A 26543-nucleotide genomic window follows, 5' to 3' on the forward strand; every position below is an offset into this window, starting at 1 on the left:
TTCCACAATGTCTACATTGCCTCTCTTTGCTTAGAATTTTGTATCTGGTATTTTTAATGTTAAGGTCAATGTTATTGATCCTGTGGATCTGTTCTTCTGCTGCATTTTTTTTTCAAGGCTCACACAGAGAGGGTAACTAATCTTAATATCTTGTGTTTGCAACTCTGTTTAGCATGAAATCAGTAACTGACATATTAATTATAATAATCTGTTAAATATACTTTACCTACATGTTAATTATAGCAGACCATTCTCATTTATTTCTCTGGGTAGGCTATTAATTCAACCCAGATGGTACAGCTTTTTGAGACTGCAACACTCAGTGTGAACAGAATAAATCATGTTGCCAAGATACAGGAGCAAAAAATGTTATCACATCTGAATGGGCTTTAAAATTATATAACCATGAAAAAACCTTACCTTTTAATTAGGGAAGAGGTTTAGTTAGAGCAAGGTCAGTAGTCCAGGTCTGTTCTGTAAGGCAGGAAGAACAACCTGGAAGGAAGTACAAGAATTTCTGTTATGTGCCAGATTATCAGCCATTTTGGGATACCTTTCTTTCCAGCCGTAAGTATGTAACCTGAAAGACACAATGCAGAAAACCTCTGCCACTCTTTTAAAACATAAGATCAGTTCCTCCTGATTCTACCTTTCCCCTGTTAGTGTGCTGAGTAGGCAGTTCTCTGCTGGCTGTAATGAGAAGGATTTTTGCTTTGTGAAATACATTTTAGGTGAAACATTACTGCTTGAATATCTCATTTATTCTAAGCCTGCCCTCCTACATACTCAGGCAGTTTCGCCAGGTTTACTTGTAGTTTATCTGTTGACTTTTTTCATTTCTTAAATTCTAACTGGATGTATTAGTGAGGCGTAAGATGGATCACATTTGTGTATTTCAAAATCCCCTATTTCATCTAGATGAATGAATCAAGACAAATTAAAAAAAAAAAAAAAAAAAAGATGGTCACCTTTATCTTCTTTTTTACCATCTAGAATAAAGTTTCTAAATAACAGACATGGAGCTTTCCATTACAAAAGCCTAGGCTATTTAGACTGAACATCCACTCATTTTAATTATAGAGAAACATTCTTCTCATTCTCTTACTCTACTGTAGAAACTTGAATGGAATAATAATTCTTTTAAGTGTGTCATCTGTTCATGTACAGAGAGAAAATAACGAGCTTATGTCAGAATGAAAGTCTTCCTGATGTATAGATGTTTCCAAAACACTCAGCCAGCATGGTGGAATAAATTAGAATGTTTTTTTTTTCAGGTTTTTAGATGCATTCACTTTAAAAGGTTATACTTTGGGGTAATATAGGGCGGTTATATGCTAGCAGTTGTCGCTTGAGCCTTTCTAGGCAGTAACAGTTTAATGGTTCTTCAGGAAACAAACCTGAGATAATAATTCAATAGGCAAGCATAAGTCAGACAAAAAAAAAACAAAAAAAAAACCTGAAGTTTTACCAGTCCTTTGATAATTTCAAATAATCTAAGTAATTTTGTACTTTGGAAGTGAAAGGATAATCCTTGTTTATGACATTAGAGCTCTGTACGAGTTATACCTATCTACTATCATGAAAAAGGGATCAGTAGTTGGTGTTTCTATTCAACATAAACTCCTATACCAGACTTAATCAGCTACTCTATTGCTTTGCTCCACTTCCCTTTTTTTTTTTTTTCTTCTGGTATTACAAAGTGTATGTTTTAAAATTTGAACTATAATTACAAGCCATATAAAACGAGACTGCTTTCTAATTGCTGTTAAACATGCTGTTAATTGCTTTGCTTGTTGGGAGTCTGACAGTTCATCTCTTGGAATTAATTTGTTTCATTAAGGGCAGGTAAAACAGCACACTTGAGTGCCAATCTGATTTGAATTTGGATTTGAAGGTATAGATAAATTAGTCCTAAATTCTTCTATAGACATGAGAGAATCATAAGAGTTGTTTTCATGATCTTTTTACTGGCTGGACAAAATAGGGTGAAATTATCAGAACGTATGAGTAATATTCATCAAGGACAACTGAATTCTATATTTAAGCCTTACAGAGAAATGATTGAAATGTTTCCTAAGTGCAGGCTTTGTAGAGCTACCAAAGGCATGCTATAAACCCACAGCAGGAATTAGCATAATATACAATCCTCTTGATACCAGCATTAAGTTTATTGGGCCAAATACTACTTGTTTTCCTCTTATACAACAGCTGTGGGAAAGACCTATGGGCTAAAATTGTTCCACTGAGTACAGTGCTAGCCCCCAGTTTGAAGGAAATGTGCCCGAGCAGAGAATAAAAATCCAACAACAAAGCTAAAGTATGACCTAAACCATGAGAATTACAACTAGGAAATGTTTCTAAACTAACTATCAATAAGAACTGCAAAAACACTGCATGGTTATGAGTAGCTTTCAGCTAGGGAATGTAAAATCTTAAATGGCACAGATAACGTCAATCTGAATTACCGTTTTCAGAATGACACAGATGTTAGGATAAGGAAGCATAAATGGAAATTTAAGAGAAACAAATTTGGAACAGATGTCAGGAAGCATTTTTTTCATGCCGAGAATCACAAACGTGTGGAATGGCCTACCAGGCAAGATTGTTAAGGCAAAAGCACAGGGGACATTCAAGAAGTGATCAGATGGCATCATAGGGGAATTGAGTAGTAAAAAAGGAAATGAGCATGCATAAGGCAAATGGTTTTAATTTAATCCCAAACAATGTCCGTGTTCTTATGTTATTAATGCTTACATACTTACTTGGATAAACACACAGAATTCCTGCCTTAAAAAAATGGCTAGAATAACCACTTTGGAATTAAAAAATAAATGAAGGCAAATGAGCCTATATTTTTTTCCATTATGCCTTTAAATATACCTTTTTTTTCTTGTACAATTTATCTCTCTGTTCTATGTTGGTAATCTTCAGCTGTTAGACATGTTGTTGTACAGGAACTTATGAATAACTCCAGGAGAGTTATTGTCACTTTGTCACTTATCTTTTTAGGATGCTTCTCTCCCAAGTTCTATTTTTCACACAGTGCACAGGTGGAAAACAAGATTTACTTCATCTTATCTTTTGAGAAGAAGCAGATGTATAATGCCCAAAGCACCAGTCCCACACCGCTTATCTGCGTAACGTTGTGGTTTGCCTGCTCTGTTGATTTCAGTGGGACTCTTTGTATGCCTTAAGTTCTACACAGTTATTTGTAGAATAGGTTTCAAACTGGCTCTGTAAAACTAAAGTAGGACAGGTAGGTATCCCTCAAAATAAGGAGTCACTTTCTCTTCTACAGACTATATATCAGTGTAAAGAACTTTGAACTCTCAAATGTGGGAAAATGGAAACTAGAGATCCCAAAAGCCAGATCCAGACTCTGAATGTGAGAATCTGTATTTTACATCATCACTCTTTTCTGGCTTGAGTCCAGTGGCAAATAAAGGAAAGATGAAAATGGCTTAGAGCCAAGTTTATGGACCCCCTTTTATTTGTTACCGGAGCACTGAAAGTAGCTCTAGAAGTTCCCGTAATCACACTGTTTGTAGCCTAGAGCACAGGAAGAATAGGCAAAATGCTTACTTTTCATTGCTCTGCCCATTTCCCTTCTGCTTCTCTGATGCTCTTGTTGTCCCACTTGGCATACAATCTCTGCATCAGGTGGATTACTGAGTAGAGGGCTATTTAGGGCACTAATAGGGGCATTGGGCATCTCCAGGAGTTTGGTGCTAAAAACCCATGAGGTTCAGTTCCTTTTCCGCTTACTGCAAATTTGGCTTAAAAGTTTTTCTTGGATACAGAGCAGTTTGTCTCATCTGCATAATAATATCATTAAAATTCAATGTAAGTGGGTTGCTTTTTTCCCCTTCCACCAGTGTTACTACAATAAACTAAAAAAAAAACGAAAAACCAAAACCAACCTGAACCTCATAAATGATGATTGAAAAGAGGGAGAAATTTTTTAGATTCCAGAGAACCACATCATCTCTGTGTGTTAATCAACACAGAGCTGTTGAAAACAATGGCAATTTAAGTAAATAACATTCTGCTGCTTTCCTACTGGCTAGGTAGTGTTATACCGTCTGTTGCAACATTATTGTTTGAGTTGTCAGGATTTTAGGTTTGCAGACATAGGTATGTAATGGAATCCACCTGGTGGATAATTTAGTTCATGCCTTCCACTTTATATTAGCATCTAGTCTCATAAGCCCCTGACTTACAATTAAACATCAGTTTTGTTTCATTTCCCTTTAAGCTGTTCTTACGTAATATTTGATCAGTATATATTTAGACCCCCTAAAGCTTAAACAAATCATCACTTAGTCATTTAGGAGCAGAGACAGAAAACTAAACAATACAGTGCTAACTTATTTATTGTGGGCTGAAAATGTGTCTATGCTTATCTTTCTTATGTGCTTCTGACATAAAACCAGTTCACTAAGTCACGTACTGAGAAATACAATTGCAAACTGAGCTTAGTGATTCGCTAGAATCATATGTAAATTTTAGCCATGTACTGTGTATAGATTAGGAACTTCATAGTAAGAGAGTCATAAGAAACTAAAGCAAGAGAGCCAAGAGTTACTTTTCAAGGTTCTGGAGTTTAATCATAATCCCATGTTGATATTCTTATTTCCCTTGTGTTTGACAGTGGGTTGCAATTTTAAAATTGTATTTCAATTTTGGTCGTCAGTGTCTGAAACCAAATTACTGAGATCCATGGCCACAATTTCTTAGTTATATTACTGTCAGTTAATTAACTCTTGCACAGTGCATGCCAGACGTAGGCGTTGCATAGAAAGACAATGAAGACGTGCCTCATGTCAAGGAAGATAGACTGGAATTTTAAAAATAAGGAGCTCTAGTGGAGCTTAGGATCCCTGTGGCTTTCAATGAGAACTCTATACTTATTCTCTAGCCTTCTGTGGAAATCCCAGCTGTGCAGTAAAGAAACCAAGTCTACAGCACTTTGTGGGATCCTGAGGGCAGCATGTTATCTCCTTGTACTGAAAGACCATGCTGAACATGCTTGGTAGTGATTTTACCAAACTAAACTATAGAAGACTAGCTTACATCACAGATTAGACATTTAATAAAAATAAATGTTTAATTTAAATTTAAATAAATTATTTAAAATGTTGAATGCAATTATTGGTATGCACCAAATATTTTGGTTTTGTTGTATCATTGCTGCAACACACTAGATCTTTATAAAGTCTTCTCAAGAATTTGTCAGTAGTTGCTCAAAACAAGACTTTTATGTGATAGCTACGCCTCTGTTGACTACAAATGCTTTGCCTGAATTCTATGAATACTGCAGTTAAGACTCAGCAGCAACCTTAAATGAGTAGATAACACCTTTTTCAAGGAAGAAGTGTATTATTCCTGAGACAATAGGAACAATGGCCTAGACTTGCTGAGCTACATCTTGCTAAAGACACAATCCCAGGATGAATCTGAAGTACATCAAAAAAGCAGTAGGTCTTAAATAAATGTATTCATTAACTTCTAGCTGACACATTAGAGGCAACCTCATTTTATTTGTTTGAAAGTACCTTCAATTTTAAACCAGTTCTATTTCAATGATTTTGAACACAAAGGAATATTCTTATGAGTAGCAAGATATTTTGAATAATGGAATATAATTCCATCAGCACTGTGTTCTCTTGTTATTTATTACTGTACTAAATTATCTACAACTGAAGACAACCTGTTTATAATGAGATATCTGATGATTTATTTTTCGCAAAAAATATTAGCTTTATTATTTATTAATTCTAGCAGTATTCCTCAGTGTATACTCCATAAATATTAACATATCTGATGTCTTGTAAAGATCCAATGAAAGTAATAGCATTGTGCCAGATGTATAGGGAAGATTTGACATCTCATTTTATGTAGTTGATCTGCTATAGCTTACAGTATCAAAGAGTTCAATTAATTAAGAACTTGTCAAAAAACAGTGCTAATGTAAGGATATTTGGAGCCTTGCATTTGGACTAAAAATAATGTTCAGCTATGAGCATTATTATGGACATATTATGTGGGAAGAATGCATTTTGTTTGCCTATAGATGCTAAATAAATTATAAAATTGCCTTTAAACGCTTGTATTACTGAACAAATGCCTGCTAAAAATATTCTGAGAACGGTGTGAGCATGTTGAGATATCCAGTGAAGTCATATCATAAGTTCTTCTCTTTAAAATATTTGTGCTGGATATTATTTTAAGTAATATGAAAATAACAGCACTATCTACTTGTACTGTTAAAAAACAGGTCAGATAGCTGTGCGTGAGGCTTTAAAAATACAGCTGTTGTCTGGAACTCAAAAAGATCATCTGGAATTTTAAGTTATCAGAAGATTATTATTCAAGGCTGGTTTATCTCAGACCCCCCAAATCCTTTACGTTTGTGCTGACAGCCTCTTTGTAGAGTCTGAGTCTGATGTAGAGTTATTTCTTTTAAGCTTGTTATATATTTGATCTTACTAAGAGCACGACAATCACTTTTGTTTTGATACGTATGATTAAATACTGTGCTGCTTTTATAAGTATTTTCACAATAGATTTAAAGATTGTTTCATTGTCATTTGTCCTAGGTTTTCTCTTCAGATGGATTAATTTATCTGTTACATTAACATTTGGAAGTATGCTGCGTAAATGCTGAGATCATGAAGATTTAGAGAAACCTCATGTTTAGCCATGTTTTGCAAACAGGTAAGCTTGAAGCTCTCAAAGAGGCACATTGTAATGACCTGATAAATGCAATTTAAAGATTATGCTAATAGTTTGAGGACTGTTCTGGAAGTAATGCTTCCTATTTCATTACGTTGGCCCACAATGTCAGAGGTGAATGTTAATGGTACGATGCTAGAAGTTGAACCTTCCAACCAATATTTTGTTACATTTTCTTACAACAAATGAGACAAATGGCAGCAGAGGTGCAATCTGTCCAAATGGCACCTGACGTGGAAGTGCAAATTAAGCAGAGGTGTGTCACTGAATTCCTCCAAGAGGAAAAAATGACTTTAATTGAAGCTTGCTGGATGTTCGTGGAGACCAAACAGTGGGTGTGAGCACAGTGAGGTGGTGTGTTTCAGCAGTGGTGACAGTGATGTGAAAGACAAGCCATGTTGTAGACATCTATGCACAGCTATCACACCATGAAATGAAGAGAGTCTCAATCAGCTCATCTGCTCAAACTGGCAGGTTACTACCAGGGAACTGTGTATGGCGCTGAATATTTAATTCAGTGCATTGGAAAAGATGGTGGTAATGTTGGAATATCACAGAGTTTGTGCCAGGTGGATCCCACAAGTTCTCATACAAGAAGAGAAAAAACACCTTATCAAGTTTGTCAGAACCTGTTGAGTATGAGACAGAAGGGGACAGTTTCCTGGGTCACATTATTAATGGTGATGTGACATGTTGTCACTACTACAAGCTGAAGTCAAAACAGTAGTCGATGGAGTGACCACATCTGAATTCCTCATTGAAGAAAAAGTTCAAGACAAAAGCCTCAGCAGGTAAAATGTGCGCTGTCTTTTGGAATAGGAAAGATGAAAATCCTTCTGGATTTCCTGGAACTCAGACAGACCATCAATTCTGGCTGCTACTTCATGATGCTGATTAAGCTTGAAGTCTCAGAATTCCAGTCAGGCCAGAGTATAAGACAATTTTCTCTTTTGATGTAGTAACACCAGGCCCCATATCAGTTTGAAGATTGTAGACCACATGGCCAGTGTTGGTGGGGCTGTCCTACCACACCTACCATATGATCTGGGTTTGGTGCCTTCTGTCTTCTTTCTGTTCAGGCCAATGAAAGATGGACTACATGGGCAACATTTTCCTAGCAATGATACCACCATAGTGATTGTGAAACTGTGGGCCACCTCTGCTGGTGCAGATTTTTATATGAGCAAGGCCTGCAGGCTCTTCATCATTGGCAAAAAATGCATAGCTGATAGTAGTGACTATGTTGAAAAATAATATTTTGCAGCTGAGAATTTCCTCTATCAAACAGTGTTATAGTGCTTTTTGTATCTGCTTTATGTTCCCTGGAAATAAATAGGAGGCGTTATTTTTTGAGTATATTCCTATGTATAATATATTTTGAGTATTATCCTATGTATAATAGGATTTGATATTTGCTTTATATCTTGTGTTTGTTTACTGTTTTGGAACTGCTTGAGGTATGTAAGCCAGCTAAATGGTCATAGTCGGTGTGTGGCAGGGAGTGAAGACTTCTGTTTATGTCCTAGTTATGCTTGGTTGACTGCAGGTTTCCTGGTAGGTAACTTGATATCAAAAGAACAATAGGAAAAAAAGAGAAAGATCATCCTCAAGGATCTGGCTATAACTAAAGACCGTCATGGCATGTATTCTGGAAGGTGTCACATTTCATTTCTTTACCGAGTTTTCCAGGAAACATAAAGACTCCAGTCATATTTTGGTAAGGTACGCTCTTATTTGTTTCTCTTTATTTTGTAATTTAGAGTACTTCCAGATGTGTTTGAAGCCAGCGTAAAATTGGTGAATCCAAGAAGGCTTACTTAAAGACTTTAAAAGTAAACAGAATGTACAAATATATGGCATTACATTTGTGAAGATTTATGCCTGTATGTTTTGTGTTGATTGTGGCTTCTCTTATCATCTCTTCTGTTTTCATTAGAGAACAGGCTGTGACTTTGGCTCCTAGCCACTATCTTTTGGAAAGGCTGATACTTTAGAGATAGTATGGCCATCCCATATATCTTCATGTGGGTAGCATAGAGAGGGACGCGGATGACGTTTGTATCCTGTATTGGAAAAATTATGCTGAATTTGCTTGCTACAGTTGATACTAACTCATCAACAAAGCAGAATTTCAGCATAATACAACATCAGGATCACACTATTTCTGTACTGTTACCTAAAGAGCATTACATAAGTTAATTATTACTCATCTTTGACATAATACAGCAGAAACATTTAGCAATTCTTTAAAACTCTTGAATTTCAGATAGTTCAGATCTGCTGTGTATTTATTAGAACAAAAGTGGAAAGAAACAATGTAGCATATACACATACGGTACACAGGAATATATTTATATACAGACCATATAAATATCTAAATTAGATAACAGCTGCAAACTATTTATATTTTAAAGCATGAAGCTCAAATTGAGACACAGTGATCATTGAAAGCAGGCAATGCAACCTGGAAATGCACTGGCTGGAATGGAACAGCTCATTACTAATATGAGACAGAATCTATGCATAAAAATCTAGTAAAGAAACTTCAATGTTTCTTAGGCATTATTGAGATGCCAATCAGTGTTGCACGTGTGTCTGGAATTCTAAATAATTTCCTGTATGTATTTATTCCATATTGTTGATATAAAATATCAGCTGATAAATTCTAGTGCTCTCCAAAAGCATGTGTCTATCTGCTACTGAGCCATTGTCAGTCCTTTGACAAAGGTTTCATGTTAAATAACAGCCAGTTGACTGAGTTCCAGATGGTCACCTGCTTTCTTGGGAGAAAAAACATTCTTGCAGACTTGTTCTGGAGAGAGCAGATTATAAAATCTTTTTTCTGCTGAGCAGTAATTTCCTCAAGGCCTGTGCATAGTGTTCAGACTGTTGTGTTAACCCTACTCAGGGAGTTTGACTCTGTTTTTGGTGAAGTAAAATTAAACATTAAGAACTACTTCTATCAGGATGCAGCTCCCAATTGCCGTTGTTATTTGCCTGTACACCTTCACTTCAGAGCAGCCTACTCCAGCCTGGTGCAAAGCTGCTTAGTCCTTTAATTTATTTGTCTACATTTTGTAATTTTTTTCTGTAAATTCTACGTCCAGTGGATAGAATTTACCTCAGGAAAAATAACCCAAGGACAAAAGTGTTTTGTGTATGTTTGACATGAAACATAGAAATCAGGGCAAAGATGAATTACATTAGAGGGAGTTATATATTTTTCCCTAGATCAAAATGAAGAGGGGATTGGTTTAATCTGTTTTAAAAATAAGAAATCTGTAACAAAGTATAATATGAAACCAGAAGTCTACTGTATTATGATAGTTTAGAGACTAGAAGAATTCTACTATACCTATCTTTTTTAGTTGCGTATATGTACATACATCTTTTGTATACCTTATGAAAGATTTATTTTTTTTAAATATTGTTTTAGGAAGTCTCTGTATTTTTGACCTTGATTCTTGCATTCCATGCTGTTAGAACAATATCCAATCTGAGCAGGATAGTGGTGAACCTGAGAATCGAATGTATAGGTACTCTTTGCCTGTACTCTGTCCAACCTGAAGGTTAAACTTGATGTGTTGTTTTAAGAGTGACAAACTGGGGATCTTGTACCAACAGAGCAATGTTAATATATGAAATGCATGAGTTATTTTAGAATGCATTTTAATTGCTCTTCATATAGAATTACAGCCCTGCAATGACAAACAGTATCAGTAAAATTTATTTTATTTTATTTTATAAAACTTTTGTTTGTTTGTTTGCTTTTTTTTTTTGTTTAGGCAAAAGAGAGACCATTATGATTCTTTGGGCATCTGAGAGAATTGTGGCAGGAAACATAAGTATAATATTAATATCCAGTAGATATTTGTTAACTGATATTGTTGAGTACAAAATAAGCTTGATTAACATGCATCTATTTAGCCTTCTTAAGAATTATGTATCAAAGGGATAAAACATTCATATTTGGTACAAAGAATGAGGCTGTAGCTGTATCAATATCACTATAATTACATTTTTAATCTTTTCTCTTGAGTATCTTAACTTTCTTTGGTGTCTGGGATTAAACTTTTTAAAAGGAAATAATTAATATCCACATTTGAGTTTGTGAAAACTTTCACCTGAATTTGTGTATGTAATAGAAGAAATAGTCTGAAAAAAGGATGTTAGCTCTTTTCATATTTAAAGAGTTGAATAGGATGCAAAAAATAGCCATATACTGAGTTTATTTTGTGATCACTTAATATACAAATTAGAGCAGAGTTATTGGGGTCTATTTGGCAGAAATTGGTAACATTACGCAAGGCAGATAAATATGGGTAGAGATAAAGCTAGCCAAAAAAAAAAAAACAAAAAAAAAACCAGTCATGGATGCAGATGTCCCTGCTGAAGTTTTTGCACCTGGGCCATTTGGTTTCCAAACTGACCTCATGACTGGCCACAATGGCTGACTTATCTTCCAGAGCCAAAAGAAGAAGAGGTTTAAGTGGGTCCATATGGCGCACAACAATCGACAGCAAAGATGCATTGCCAACTTGGTATTGCAACTACAGTTTGTATTTCAATGTGCTGTGGAATTGGTTCACTATTCACAGAAGAGCAAGTACTGCCAGTAGCTTAATCTATGAATTTATCTAATTATGTCCTAAAAGCACTGGAGAACTGCAGTATGATTTCAGATGTTGTGTGATGAAGCCAAAGTCAATTTAACCTGAACTGTCCACATTCCTCTTTGTATCTAGAATCAAGAAGTTCAGCTTCCCTTATCTATAGTGACAGAAAATGTTGTATTTTACTGTATTGTAGGATCAGTTGACTTTTAGGATTTAGAAGATGATAAAGTTTACAAATAAGGTATCAAACATGATTATCTGTGACCTTGAAAGACTTCTTGTTGTTCTTTTCCACTATGGACTTCATAATAGAATTTATTTTAAAAATGATGCACGTTTGAAATGAGTAAAAGACCTTTGATATAATTGCTGTGAAGCTAGAAAATCAAATAATATTACTGTAAAATCCTTGTAACAGCCCAGGCAATAACTTGACTCTGTTTGAGCGCTACAGCTCTGTTTGTTCAGTAGTTGTTCATTATGTAGTTTTATTGGTTATTTTTCCCTTTTATCCCTTGTTGATAGAGGGTACTTAACTATTTATGAGTCTCTCCAACGGTGAAGTTTCTATTTCCTGGCTGGAATCCTAAGTGAGAGGAACGTAATGGTACGGGGTAGTGACATCTGCATGTATTTATTCCATTGTGATAACTAGAAAAAGATTTATATATGTGAGTCATTCTTTCTACCTGAAAGCAGGGTAAACATAGTTTGGATAGTACATTGCCTTGTGACTGTGGTATTCTTGTTGACTAATGGCAGATATGAATCAAACACATATTTGCATTTGATAACCCATACAGACACCTGTCCCTAAGATTATACTTAAACCAGTTGTACGTAGGGTTAAGGGAATTTCTTTAAATGGTGCCTTTTTGGAGATACTGATTCTGCTTAGACGTACTGCGGTAGTATTTGAAGTACCAGTGGAAAATACAAGGCTGTATCATATTGCCAAAAATACTCAGCAGATATAGTTTTCCATCAGCTTACTAGAATAAAAAAATTCTAGCTACTTTTGATAATTAAGTAGTATTTATTCTGAAATTTTCTAACATAGAAAAGTATTCCCACCTCCCCTATTTCCAGAAGATATCTCTACCAATTTTTTTTTTAATGAAATTTCACTTTTTTTACCTGTATGTTACTGACATAAGCTCACATTTAAGTTTTTCAAGTTGTCCCAGAGATAGTTTTTCATTAAACCCTTTCATCTTTACATAGAAAACCATTGCTTCCAAAAATCTACACTTCTGATCTGTAAGTGCATAAACCTGCATAGTCGAACTTTTACTGAGCTGCTGTAAAAAACAGATTTTAAATAATTTTATATACAAATCGTACGCAGTCATGCTGATTACATGTTTATCTGGAATGTAAAATTTGGACTCACTGTTTTTTTATAACAACTTTAATTGCCTTCATGCTGCCATCAAATTTTCTCTGAAATACTTCTGTACCTATAGTTCTCTCTGAAGTACTCTTTGAAATCTAAAAAATAATACCATAGCCTTCAAGTTACAGTACATAGAAGCAACTGCTGTAAAAAACAGCAGTCAATCCAAACACATGGAAATGTTTGTAATAAAGATCCAAGTCATTAGACATCACTATGTGTGCCTCAATAGAATTTATACCTATCTTAATATTAATTCAGCAAAGCTATTCTCCTTGGAAAGTCAAGTATAATTTTGAAAGAAACTGTTTTAATCCAGAAAGAATCTTTACTGGTTATATACAACTCACTGTAACATCAAGTATAGGAATCGACATGGAAAATCATTAAGCAATTAAAATTTGTATGAACAAGACTTGGCCTTGAAAGAAGCTTTCCCATAAGATCCTCATCTATGCTTTAATCATGCCCAATCTTGATCAAGTCATAATAAGAAATAAATTCCCTGCAGTATAAAATTCACCAACTGAATTGTGCTAAAACCAGAGCTAGGGAAAATAACACAGATGGTGGTCTCACTATGACCACAGTAAGTGCACTCTGCCAGCAAGAGAAGACCATGGAAACTCCTGGAATACTATGTACTTTTTTGTGCTAAATTCCGTGATGGTATCACTGCACACCACACACTTGAATGATCTAATGCAGATAATCAGCTGTAGATAAAAGCAAGGAATATCCACTTTATAGGTAATGTTCCTCACCAACTAGTCACTCCTCAGATCTTTAAGTTTTCTAAAGATGATACTAAACTTGGAAGTTCTTAATTTGAGTTGCTAACAGCACTCAAATTCATTTTAGTAACCTTCTCTTCATTTGCAGACAGCAAACTTGTCCACAAAGTACTCTTCATCCTCCTTAAAAGTAAATGACTCCTGCCCAAATAACACTCTCTGTGCTGTGAGCACCTTCCACTTTTATTCTCTGTTATATTAATATCTGAAAAACATTTAGCAATTCTATAAAACTAAAGTACTTTCTTTCCTATGGCCTCTAGTACTGTGGAAAGTTGACTGTCCTCAATGGCAGCTCTGGAAAGAGTTGATGTTGCTGTACCTCATCCAGAGTCCTCTTTTGTCTGACATAAAGGATGCAATTTCTGGAAGCAGATTTAGGCTGCAGGAAGCGAGATAATGCATGAAATTGAATGCTTTGTACACAGGGGTAAATAGAGGTATCCCTTGAAGAGAATCTGTTCCATTCAGCAATGTACAGCCAGCGCAGAAGGAGCTCTGTTGGTTCAGGGCCTGAAGCAGAGCAGATGAGCAAAATTTGGGCTACTGGAGTTTGACTATGTTTGATATCGCTGAGAAGTGTGCGTATTCTGGTCTCCTCTGAGAAACAAATTTAAGGAAGTTCTTTGACTTTGATAGCAGTCTGTCTTAGCTTTTGCTTCCCAGCAACCTGCACCTCTTGTAAAGGGAATCACTATGCAGCTGGAAATGGTAATTGTGATGAGCAGTGCAGGATTCACAATGGAATTTCACAGAAGTATGGTAGCAATCTGAGAACCAGCCCTTGTTTGAATAGATATAAGAATGTTTTGTTGGGTTATGTTCATTGCTTTATCAGCTTGCAGAGAAAAGTTCTCCATTTTCTTTTGTGTGTGTGTGTGTGTGTGATTTCAGTACCATGCGATGTGGGCGATATTTTTTTTGTCTAACATGTAAAAGCGTGGGCTGATGGAAAGAGTTTGTCCATCTGTAAAAACTGTAGGGAGGGTCTAAGTGCTTTCTACTTTTAAGTGGTGGTTGAGGGAGCTTTGTTTATTCAGCTAGCAGTATTAGCCAACAATTGTAATCTTTAGTAAGTAGAGCATGGCTCATTTATGATCATCCTTGGAGAGAGTTCAGTGTCCCAAGAAACTGTTTTCTTGAATTGTGTTTTAAGATACTTGCCACATTTTTCAGCCTGAGACTGGTTCAGATGCTAAGCAGCTCTTCAAAGACTGTGAAAAATACAGTGGTTGAAGAAACAATTAAGTGTGCAATAGTTCTTAATTTAAAGGCACCCATACCAAAGTCAATGTATGCTTATTTATAGTTCAGAAGTTTCAGTAGCTTTATGTACCTTTTACTCTTTGTGGACTGCGGTTAGACAAAGAACAGCTATAAAATAGTTTGATAAAATATTTCTTTAGCATAAATTTAAAAGAAAAAAAGAAGATTAAACAGTCTCACAGAATGTTCTGCAAAGTGACTGGAATCTCAGTCCAAGTATTTCTACCAGCAGTTCATGAGCGTTGTCCATTGTCACTGTGGTAGTACCATCCTGACCTTTCCTCAGACCATCTGGTATGCTTTTCGGATGGATGTTGCTGCTAACAATGCCCTGGTTCAAGCTGATCCTGGAGTGCAATTTAAGCATTGTTCACCAATGATTAATCAAGAAGAGGTTACATAATGAAGCCAGCATTAAAATGTATGGGCATGTGGCAAATCAGATTGAATGGCAATATCTCAGAATATATAGCATCATATTGTTGGGTTTCTTTTGTGGTTTTCACTCTCCTGGGGATCTGAGTATAGACTGTGACATGCTGAAAGCTCTGTTTATTTTACATTTTAAATGATTAGTGGAAGATTAAACTTTCATGCTAACTGAAAAATATAATGAAAATGCTAAATTCTGGGCTCCCTATCTAAATATTATTAGCTTTTACATGATGTATTTGGTTCTTTTGTTCTTGCTGACTCACAGTCCGTAGCCTTTCTTGTGTTAATGCATTTTAATCCGCTGTATAGAATCTCTCAACAAAAAGACATTTTGATATAGTAGTGGAAAGGAGAAGAAGAAATATCCTAAACAGAGAAAATGATGCAGGGTTATTATTTTTAGCTACTTTCATCAAATATAAATGCTATCAAGAGCAGTGAAGAAATGAATTAGAAAAAATGGCTGTAATTTTTCAATTGCGAATGGGAAGTTAAAGCTAGAATACATTAGGTAAGACTGATGCTGTATATGTGTGCATTGTATGCTTACTCGTATTTGCTTCTGTCCTGCATTAAGGTCAAGCCCAGTTACTGCAAATTTCCAGACAAACCTCTGAATTCCAGGGTGGAGGGAACAAAGTAAACCTCTAGGTATGTGGATAGTGTCTATATCCTTGCTCTCAAAATGTCTAAAGGTTCTCAGGCATTAAAAAATTTTAAAAAGCACTATTGTCCAAACAAGTAGTGATGCAGATTTTCCAGACTACTAGTACCCCCCAAAAAATATCAATAGATACTTGCAAAAGACTCTCCATTTCTAATCTTCAAAGGATTTGAATTGACCAAATACTTGTCTTTACAGCAGAAACCCTCTATCTTTGTAGCTACTTAAAAATAATGAAAATGCTAGTCATTGCAAATGCAAATTCTGGTGAGTCAATGGATCTTTATTTGGGGAGGGGAAAAAAAAAAAAAGGAAAGAAAGAGAGGAAATGAAATTTACTACTTTTGATTCTGTTGTAGACTAGATTGTTAGTGCTGAGGGACACCTGATTCTCTTTTAGTTTTTCAGTTATCTAGTTGGATGCATAACTAGAATTGGAGAGGAAAAAAAAAAGCAATATCCTTTGCTGGTGTAATTTCAAGAAGTGGAGCAATTGGAAAGTATGGTTCTTCCCTTAAAACAGCACATCTGATGTTTTTACTCAAGGAGAGCCAAGAGATTGAACTATGTCACAGAAAGTCTGAGATACAATAAATAATATGCTTTTAGATGTCTGCTATTTTTTTTATAATATAGCCTTCCACTGACTTTCACTAAAATTTTCCTATGCTTTCCACTCTGAGACATCTGCAAAACATTCTAATCGTTAAAAGATAAAATCTCCAGGGTATATATATCCCAAATCCAAAGCAATGTGAATTTTAGTTAATATATCTTATTCCAAGAATTGTTTTTCATGTAATCCTTCATGAAAGACTTAGTTGTTGGATGTGAGATTCCATCTTCTTTAATATGCAGCAAACACCCAGCATGTTTTATTCAACGAGTCAGATCAGTAGTGTATTCAGACTATAAATTTGTACATTATGTACAGATAAAAAAAATACAATGCTAAGAAACTGGAGAAGAAATTTCCAGTTGAATTTTTTTTTGTTTGGGTTTATAAAAATAACTGTGGTGCATCAATTACTCCCTATTGCCATGGATACAAGCAATACCTTATTATATAACTGTACAGCTGTGCTTGGCTCTAATATGAAAAACAGACTTTTTTCATCATTCCATTTCATAGTTACTGAACTGAGATAATAACGTCTCCTTTTACCTATGAATGTATTCCATTCCTTTACCATTCTCTGAAGTATTATTGATTAGAATTTCATTAAGGCATTTATAATAAAATCTATAGTAAATGTTCCTGTTCTCCTTCAAAGACACTGCTGTTGAAGGTCGTTCTGTTACATACAAGGGCTGCTCTGAAAGTAATGCCTTCTATTTTATTATGTTGACCTGCAATGTCAGAGGCAGATGATGGTGGTATGGCAGTAGAGATTGAACCTTCCCAACCAGTATTCTGTTATATTTTGCTGCTATGTGACAAATGGCAGCAGAAGGGCAGTCTGCCAAAATGTGTGACTTGGGAGTGCATATGAAGCGAAGTTGCGTCATTGAATTCCTCCATGTGGGAAAAATGACACCTGTTGACATGAATTGAGCTTGCTGAATGTTCTGGAGACCAAACAGTGGATGTGAACACAGTGAGGGCAATGGGTGATGTGTTCTAGCAGTGTCAACATCAGTGCAAAAGACAAGCCACATTCATGACAGTAATGCAGATGTTTACAAGTATGGCATACAGAATCTTGCTCCTCGGTCATTAAAATCCATAGCTTATGGTGGTGACCACGTTGAAAAAGTGTTTTGTAGTTGAGAATCTGATCTATCAAATACTGTTATTGTGCTCTTTGTATCTGTTGTAGTTTCTATGGAAATGAGTGGTAGGCATTACTTTCAGAGCAACGTACGTATTACACAAACAGCACAGTTATGGACCAGGTGAGTAAAATGAAGGTTAAAAGGTCAAGCATTCAACAATTGTAGAACATCCAAATTGTTCAGCTGTGCTATGTTGCCATCTTAAATCAGATAAGTGCATTTTCTATATAGTATTTATTTCAAGTTGTTTAAGAAACAATTCTGTAAAAAAAAATATAAATCTGGTCTAATTTTGAGAAGTGTATATAATTCTGGTTGGCTTTTTTTTTTTCTTTTTTTTTTTTGCTTGTAGAAATTGTCACTGCAGCTTAGAAACTAGATTAAACTAGATTTCTTCACAAGCCTGGTTGGTGATGTGTCCATTCTACAGCTATGGATCTGAGATCTTTGCTGTAAGATTTACACACTTGTAATTTGTTCAATTAAGGCTCTCTATGATCTGATTTCTCACAATACATGACTGAATGTGAGAATGTTAATAGCATTGTTCCTGCAGACCTGTCTCAGATCTTGAGCTCATGCTGAAACTGAGCTTCTGAGGTGGTGGAGCGTGCAGCTAGCAATGTACTCTAGAAAATTAGGCTTAAAAAACAGAACAAATCTTGCTAATCAAGATGCAACATACAGGCCTGTTGTGCAAAAGCAGGGCAGCATAGTTCTTGAGCAACTACCCTGTAGCTTTAGTTCGTGCATCCTCGGTACTGTACCATCTTCTCAATTTCCACTGCTGTTGAAATTCCCTTTATTTTCTAATATGTGACTGTTCATACTTGATCTACACCTCTCATCTGTATGATAGATTTCAGCTATGGTAGCATATGTGTTGGTTATTATCTCTTGGCTATGTTAGCTATAATGTTTGAGTGATCCTCACTGAATTAAATTACTGTAATAAACGATATTTTGATATCATTGGTGATAAATGGAGTCCTTGTAGAATAAGTGCTTATAAAGTAGAGTTCAGAGAAAATCTGAAGGCATTACAACCAAGAATGTATATTGAAACAATAACGAACTTCTACATCTATTTATTTCTTTAGTTATGACAAGTTACATGACTGGTTAGGATTTTTGTCAACGTCAATTTATGCCTTCATCCACTGGAAGAAATAATTACATATACCTGATAGCTTTATGCCAATGTAGCTGTGTTACAATAGAGGTCAGTAGAGACTTTAATTGAAGAATCTTGCTTTCAGTTACTAGTCCTTTTCGGTAAGTTACTGGCCTTGTATGGGGAAGGTCTGTTCTGAAGTGCCTGTTCTGGCCCATCCTGGTCTGATGATTAGGGTTGCTGCAATACCATTACATTTTATGCTGAGCAAGGCAGGAGATCTCTTCTCCTGGTGCTGTTGTTAAGGAGGGACTGGACTGCTTTGGGTTATCATTTATTTCTTTCCTCTTATACGTTTTGTTTCAATTTCAAGTGCCCAGATCCCTAAACTATGTTAACTAAAGGTAAACCTTAGTTTTTTTGAGATCTTTTAGGTTTTAGAGGCTCTTGTTTTTTTTTTTCTTTCCTGTGAAGCTTAACAGTTGCAAACATCTCACCCTACTGTAGTTGAAGGGATAAAATGTATGGAAGATCTGTCCTTCCAATGTCACCTTATTAGAAAGAACTAAACACAAAGCAGGTGTTAGTTTGAAGCCACGTTTTAAAGCGCACGTTGTGGATCTGAGAATTGTTTTAAGCATATAACAGTTTGCTGCAATTAGACACCAGCATTATCGCTTCAATTAGCCTTGGGCATAATCTTTCCTCTCCTATTTAGATCACACATCGGCACCAGTAGTTCATGCTGCACTTGTAAGTAATATACACTAAATTTATTCCACTGTTTCATTTGTTCCATTTTAATGCCTATTTGACGCACTATTTAAAATGTTTCATTTTACATAGAATAATTATTCATATATTAATTGTGCACTCGTCTTTACTTTAGTGCCTTATCTGATTTTGTAGAATGCAAGTCTGTATGTTACCTACTTCCAATTCTGTTACACACTAAACAGCCATTATGAATCCTGTTTATAATGGTGCCATTAAAAATGATGTGCTGTCAAGAATATCTCGTAATGATGGTAGAGAATGTGTATTTTCAAAGATATTTAATGACTATATGGTTTTAAAACTGCAATGGAATACTTTTAATGGATTCCAATATAATAAATCAATCATGACTTACTTGACTTAGCTGCGTTATATTTGTTCAAACTGTGTGTTATGAAAAACTGCACAGCTGACTCTGGAATATTTCCCCCCCTCCCAGCCTCTGCACATTTTTCAGGTTTAGATCGTATATATGTATTTATTTGAAAGATCATTTACTAGATGATTTTTTTTTTTTTCTACCAGATTTGTTATGTGGTTAAATAGGAGCAATACACAGCACAATGTGCAATTTTAATTCGAAGTGATAAATGTTATTAGAAAACCTGTGAGCTCTCTTAAGGGAGAACTTAAAGTATTCCTAACGGGTGAAATACTGCGAATAGTTATTAGATACTTCAGATGATTCCCAGTGCAGCTGAAGTGCTGCAATTGCATGGAACACATATTGAGAATAAGAGGGAACCTATGCCTACTGCTGCAGCAGCAAGGAAAACGAGTGACCCCAGAAGGTATTCTGGAAGCAGAATCCTTGCTAGGTCCACGACTGTGGAATTTAAGACATTGGAGACAAGATTTAAAGACGCTGTTCCATCTCAAAAATATTTTTGCAAGTTCTGATCTTCCTGATTACTTTCCACAAAAATTATACTTCTTGGACTGAATAGTAGACATATCTGTGTTGTTACCTTATTCTCTATTGTCTAATGATGGATTGAAATGATGGACAAATGGTTCAGGTTAGCTGAAGATGAAAATCTTTTTTTCCCTTGTTGTAGGTGTGTAAAAACAAAATTGAATTTAGGTCTGGGGACATTTGTAGAAATGAGTTACAGCAGCGTATTGCTAAAAAGCACATGACAGGAGCTGGAAGAGTATGAAAAGATGAGTACACAAACATGATCAGCAGAAGAAATAGAGCAATGACCAGAGGACAGGATTTGCATAGTGAGGCAGAATTGGATGGAAGTTTCCCTTCTCTTTCCAACCACTGATAAATGAGTGTGAGTGTGGCCTTCAGACAAGAGGATGTGTAAGAGAATGTCATGGTTTTCATTATATGAATGGCCTGTGGAATATGTAGTTTTCGAAGTCTCGCATTAGAATTAGTTTTTATACTATCAGTAATGTTTGTTCTTTGACTATCTGACTGCAAACGTTCAACAGCACTGGGATTCTACTTCAATCTGATGTAACATTAATCCTACGGGTATAGATTGTTTCTTTTCCTATGCTCTTGGTAGTCTCCTGACACAAAAGCCATTCATTTGGGTTTTATGATGTATGGAGAACATAGGATTCTAATGAAAATTATATCAAGATACATTAGATTTCTTCTGGCTTTACTTCTCCCTGAGAAAAAAATGAGTTGCCGCATAATCATTCATTTTATTTTCAGGCATTTATATGGAACTTATTTTTTATGAAATTGTCTCAGCTTTTGACAATTACAGATGAGTTTTGATAGGATGGCAATGGTATCAATGCCTCTCATAAGCGATTTAACTCAATAAAACTTAGTTTACTACACTTCCAATTCACTAGACCTTGAGATAAAGGATGTTAATTTCTAACCATGTTTCAGTCACGTTAAATAATTTGCAGAGAGAATCAATACAAATATATGTCATAAATACCATTTAGCATGTTTTGTGATCTTTAGCCAAAAACCAAGAAATTGAGAGGCTACCTATGTATTTAGACACAAGATCTAACTCTTAGGTATCTAGGTATGATATAAATGAGCTATGAGATGTGCACTTGCTGATGTGCTGGTGCCATAGCCATGCCCCATATTTTCATCGTCACTAGGGTACTGTAGGGGAAGGGAGGTGAAGAAATGAATGTCCCTTATCTATTTCACCAACACCAGCAAGGGGAGAATTATTTGAGAAATGAATCAGAGAATGATACGGGCTCCTTATCAACAGCTGTCTGCTTCATGATGCATTGATAGAAAAGCTTTCTCAAATATATCACTGGTTGCAAATAGTGTATATGTATGATATTCTGGATCTCAATTTTCTAACTCAAAACTCTGTACCATACCATCAGTATTTTCAGTTTCTGAATGACAGCAACAATGTTCCCTTCCCAGATATGCTCAGACTGCCAGCATAACGTTGGTGTCATACATTTTTCAGATGTCTAGTGTCTTCCTCAAGGCAGAAAATAAACAGAGCCCCAAGCAAGTAGTAAGAAAACGAAGAACCCTAAACCAACTCTGAATATTCAGTACTTTAAAATGAAGAAAGCAGAAGTAGATTCTCCTGGTATCTACTGTTGCCTTGGGTTCTCATACATTTTGCCAGAAAATATTTACCAGACTAGTTTCCTCAAGAAATTTGATCATATTTTCTAGTGGAAACAGTGTCGTGAGCGTTAAAGAGAATGATTACATCTCTGATGAAAACCACTTTTAGAGCCTCACGCCTGTAACTTCAGACAGCTTGCAGGGTTGTTTTTTTTTCTTATTAAAGCAAAACCTGCTTTTGGAGCTTGTTGAATTTTTTATTTTCTGTACTGTTAGCTCCATAAATTGTTGAGGTATATCAGATTAGGCTGTGACATCCCAAGGAGTCTAACTGAAAGGCTCAATACTCATGTTCTTTTTGTAGGACAGCTCACTGATGGTAATCTGTTTTAAAATTCATTAAAATATTCCGGCCAGTATGAGATTTGGCCATATAGCTGAACAGGTGAGATAAAAATTGAGTGATGTGTACATGTGCACCATTTAGTTAAGAGCAAACCAATAATGCTTTAAATCATGGTTTTAAGTTTATTTCATTTTTATGTAAGGATACTGTTTCCATCTGAATTAATGAGTTAGAGTATAAACTTTTCTTTCTACTTCATAGTATTTTAGCATATTGAAAATCAGTTTAAAGCTAAAAGAGTTTGAGAAAATAAAGAATGTTATTCTAGATCACCGATTTAAGGTTACTGTCGTTTTGTTGGAAATTTTTATGGAAGTTCAAGAAAGGAGTTGCATTTGTTTATTAAGCCCCTCTTTCTGTCCATACGTGCTCTGTTCGCCTATATTTTATTGGATATACTTGTGCCCTCTTTCCTGCATAGTTATTGTATCATCACTTCCTCCAGAACAGTTAATCATGTAATTGTTCTCAAACTATTTAATTTGGAGTGATCTGAGTTTATCAGAGACATATTAATGTCTAACTAATTTTTGACTGAACCAGAGTTAGAGATGGAATATGTAAATTATTATTCTGGACCAGCTAAGAGGGTGGGAACCTTTTAAATTGGAACAGTATGTGTGAACAGCTGCAGGTATTTATCACTTGATTGTCATGTATTTTTTTCCATTTACAGAATGAAACACAGGTTGTTGACTAGGGTATAATCTGCACTTTCATTGTAGAAGTTGTGTTATGGTTATACATGTACCAGAAATGCACTGTAGTTAATGACAGTCATGCACTCTGACCCATATGTTTTTTTTTCTTGCTTTGTCTGGAAAAAAAAAATCTAATTACAAAACCACATTAAATATCAAGTGATTAGAATCCAAATTAACATTAGGCTATTAGCCAAAAGCTTCTAATGCAGTGGCTGAACTTTGCAAAAAGATTTTAATAGAGGTTTGACTGCCTTTATCATGGATCTTTTGCATTAAATTTACATTAAACACATTATTAAGCAAAGCAGTAATTCTGTGACATAATTCTGATTAATAATGTAAGTACTGCACAGTGAACTCAGGAAAAGTTCATTCTTTTTGTTTTGGTTATCATTTAAGGAGACAAATCAGGTTCATGTGTTTGTGGCATTCTGCATTCAACTACAGCTATGACTCAGACTTAAGATGCACAAATATTTTTGGCTGGTTAAAAAACAAACAAACAAATAAATATACATTTTAAATGATCTCGTTAAGAATCTTACATTCACTGGTGTTTGCCAGAATACTACATCAAGAGTACCACTTTCTCATACTGTTTCATAATGGTGCCACTGATTTGAAAGAAGATTTTCAAAGATGTCAAGAACCTTATAGCTTCCCTCAATGAGCTCTGAAAAGAATTTTAGCACAACTCACAAATATGTGGCAGACCTTTTCCATCTGTGAGAGGAACACTGTTCATTAGTTTCATGGCAGGAACAATGTGTCAGTGTTTTCCAGTATACTAGATTAAGATAGGAGGTTTCTTCAGTAATAATAAATGAATATTGAAAATTATTATGGTTTTATGCATTTCTATGTAAAAAGCTATTGGGGGCCAAGAATTCTTCTTCAAAAAGCATAGAGATTAATGGATTTTAAATGGTTGAGAAACATTGACCTGTATAATAACAGTAGGGTCATTTGTTTCCTCCTAATTAGATTCACAAACAGCCAGCAGAATTGGCAGGAAACCATCTGCTAAAAGGAAGATTCATACATTTCATCCTTCTAGGATTAAAATGACTCCCTGCAACTCAGATACAATCATCTATAGACAGATCTGTGGCCCTAAACACTTGTTTGTTAGCAGGTACGTCAGTGTGTGAAAGATAAAACAAAGCTGAGGTGGTCAGTATGTAGGCGTGTGTTAGAAAGTGGAGAAGCCACTTCCAGGGGTTCTTCCTTCTCCTGAAGGAGAAGACAAGATGGATTTGCAAGACAGCAAGCCAAGATGGCAGCAGTTCTGCCTGTGCACAGTGCACGCTTCGTGCTGGGAACTTGGTGGGCAGAAATAGAGCATCTTTAAGCTGAGGGCTTAAACAGTGTATTTTTAGAATTACTGACTTAGGTTTGAATGCCTAAATTGCACTTTAAATCTTGTCCAGATCTAGGGCTGATGCACTGATGGACTAGGTCGCATACATATCCAAGGTACATATCACCAGAGGGCAGTACTAAACTGGGAACTAAAATTTTATTTTCACATGTAATTCATGTGTGTGTGGAAAAAAGCTGCTTTTGTTCTGCTTCAGTTATTACTATTTTAAAAACAGCTTTTTTATTTAATTAAGAGTTGTGTATTCCTAGTTTTAAAAGTCATGAGGAGCATGGTGCTTTTAATTAGGGCAAGGAAAATAACTGTAGAACATTACTTTTTGGAGTCCAGGAAAAAGTATTTGCTGTCTATTTCTCAGGCACCAAAAGATCTTTTGTTAATATTTCTCATGAACACTTCAAGATTCAAAAACAAATTACTTGACAAGTTCTTCCAGTCTGTGGTTAGCCTTCCCAGCAGCCCAGGGACTGAGAAGGCAAGCTGCGAGCGTGGCCTGTGCTGCTCAACCAGGGAATTAGCAACCTTGCTTTGGAAGCATGGCCTGTGTCACGTAGAGAGGCAGACCTGGCACACAAAGAGTTACTGTAATTTGCATCAAAATGCCGGTAAAGTGCAAACGCTGCTTCATTAATATGAATGAAGTTCACAGGATATTTACAAATTACACAAAGCCCCCCATTTAAAAATATATATATTTGATGCAAGTCACACACTGTGTGTATGTGAAGCTGTTTCTGATACTGGCATAACATGGCGTGACAATAAGTAAATATAATGGTTGTCTTCATCTTCATTGACACAGGAACTTAGATTGGGCACTGACAGTAACAGATGTAGCTCTGGATATTAGTTGAAATGAACTCCAGTATAGTATATCATGGTAATAGGCTTTGTCAATATGAAGCATGCTGTAAAAGCAGGAGCTTAAATCTGCATGAAGAAGGGAAAAAAGGGTCAGATTGAAAAGGACATGTCTTTAGTGGTGATATGAGGCTTGTGCATTTCTAGGAAGCATCATGCACATACATGTAAAATAACAAGATGCTGAAGCATTGAAAGTATTTTATTAACAAGAGACTGTTTTCTCGTTAGTCTGTGATAATGAGGAAGATTTGTCTGTGGGAAAAAATAGGATACAGAACTGTGGTCTAGTATGTGGTAAAATCACGTAAAGTAGTCTCAGACATTAAGACTTGTTCATAGCATAACAAATGCAAATAGAGGCTTATGCCCGAAAAATGATGCTTATCTTTCATTCACACTTGTGAATCACCCACATGAGAGTGTGTTTTGTTATGAGATCAATGAAATAAAAAATCTCTCTCTGGACAAGATTATACAAAAATCATTAATATTTATGTTATGAAAAATACAGTATCTAAGCTAGGTTTGAAATAGAATTACATCAACTTCACTCAGCTTAAAGGCATTTTTTTTTTAAATACTACCATCTAATTCAAGAACACTATGCTCTGGTATCGTAACTATTTAGTTTCACAGCAATGAGCTCATATTTTCAGGAAGAATTAAATTCCTAACCAATGCCAGAGATTAAAACAATATCGTAGGACTGAGCCATTTCTTACACATTCATTACTATCATAAACCTAAATATCAAACTATAATTGTGTAACTATTCAGATTGTTCAGTTGATACTTTGTGAAGAATGAGGATTTGGAGAGTTGGGTGGTCTGTGTTTTATTTTAATAAGAAGCAAAGCTATATTTTTCCATGGATTAAGTCCAACACAGAGAGAACTGTCAGTGTGAAAACAATAGAATTTATCTCCACTGATGTAGCTTGACATATGAACAAGAGCCTGAATTGTTGCCATGGCAATAAATGTGTAGGACTTATGCATGCATTTTCTGCTATAGGATTTTGATTAATGGCATTGACTAAATAGTCTGAAATAGAAGAAAACACTGCATCAGGCCTGAGAATA

General features: G+C 35.5%; 1 protein-coding gene across 6 annotated transcripts in view; it reads left to right on the forward strand.

Moving 5' to 3' along the window:
- Positions 1-26543, forward strand: part of TOX3 (TOX high mobility group box family member 3) — a 228022-nt gene that overhangs the window by 76516 nt on the left and 124963 nt on the right. For all 6 annotated transcript variants that reach the window (XM_085235016.1, XM_085235018.1, XM_085235019.1 and 3 more), the window contains exon 5: positions 6600-6717. The gene's annotated coding sequence lies outside the window, so the exon portion shown is untranslated. The remainder of the gene's footprint in view (positions 1-6599; positions 6718-26543) is intronic.

This window comes from Meleagris gallopavo, chromosome 13 (genome assembly GCF_905368555.1).
Source record: "Meleagris gallopavo chromosome 13, MGAL_WU_HG_1.1, whole genome shotgun sequence".
In the NCBI taxonomy this organism is placed as follows: domain Eukaryota; kingdom Metazoa; phylum Chordata; class Aves; order Galliformes; family Phasianidae; genus Meleagris; species Meleagris gallopavo.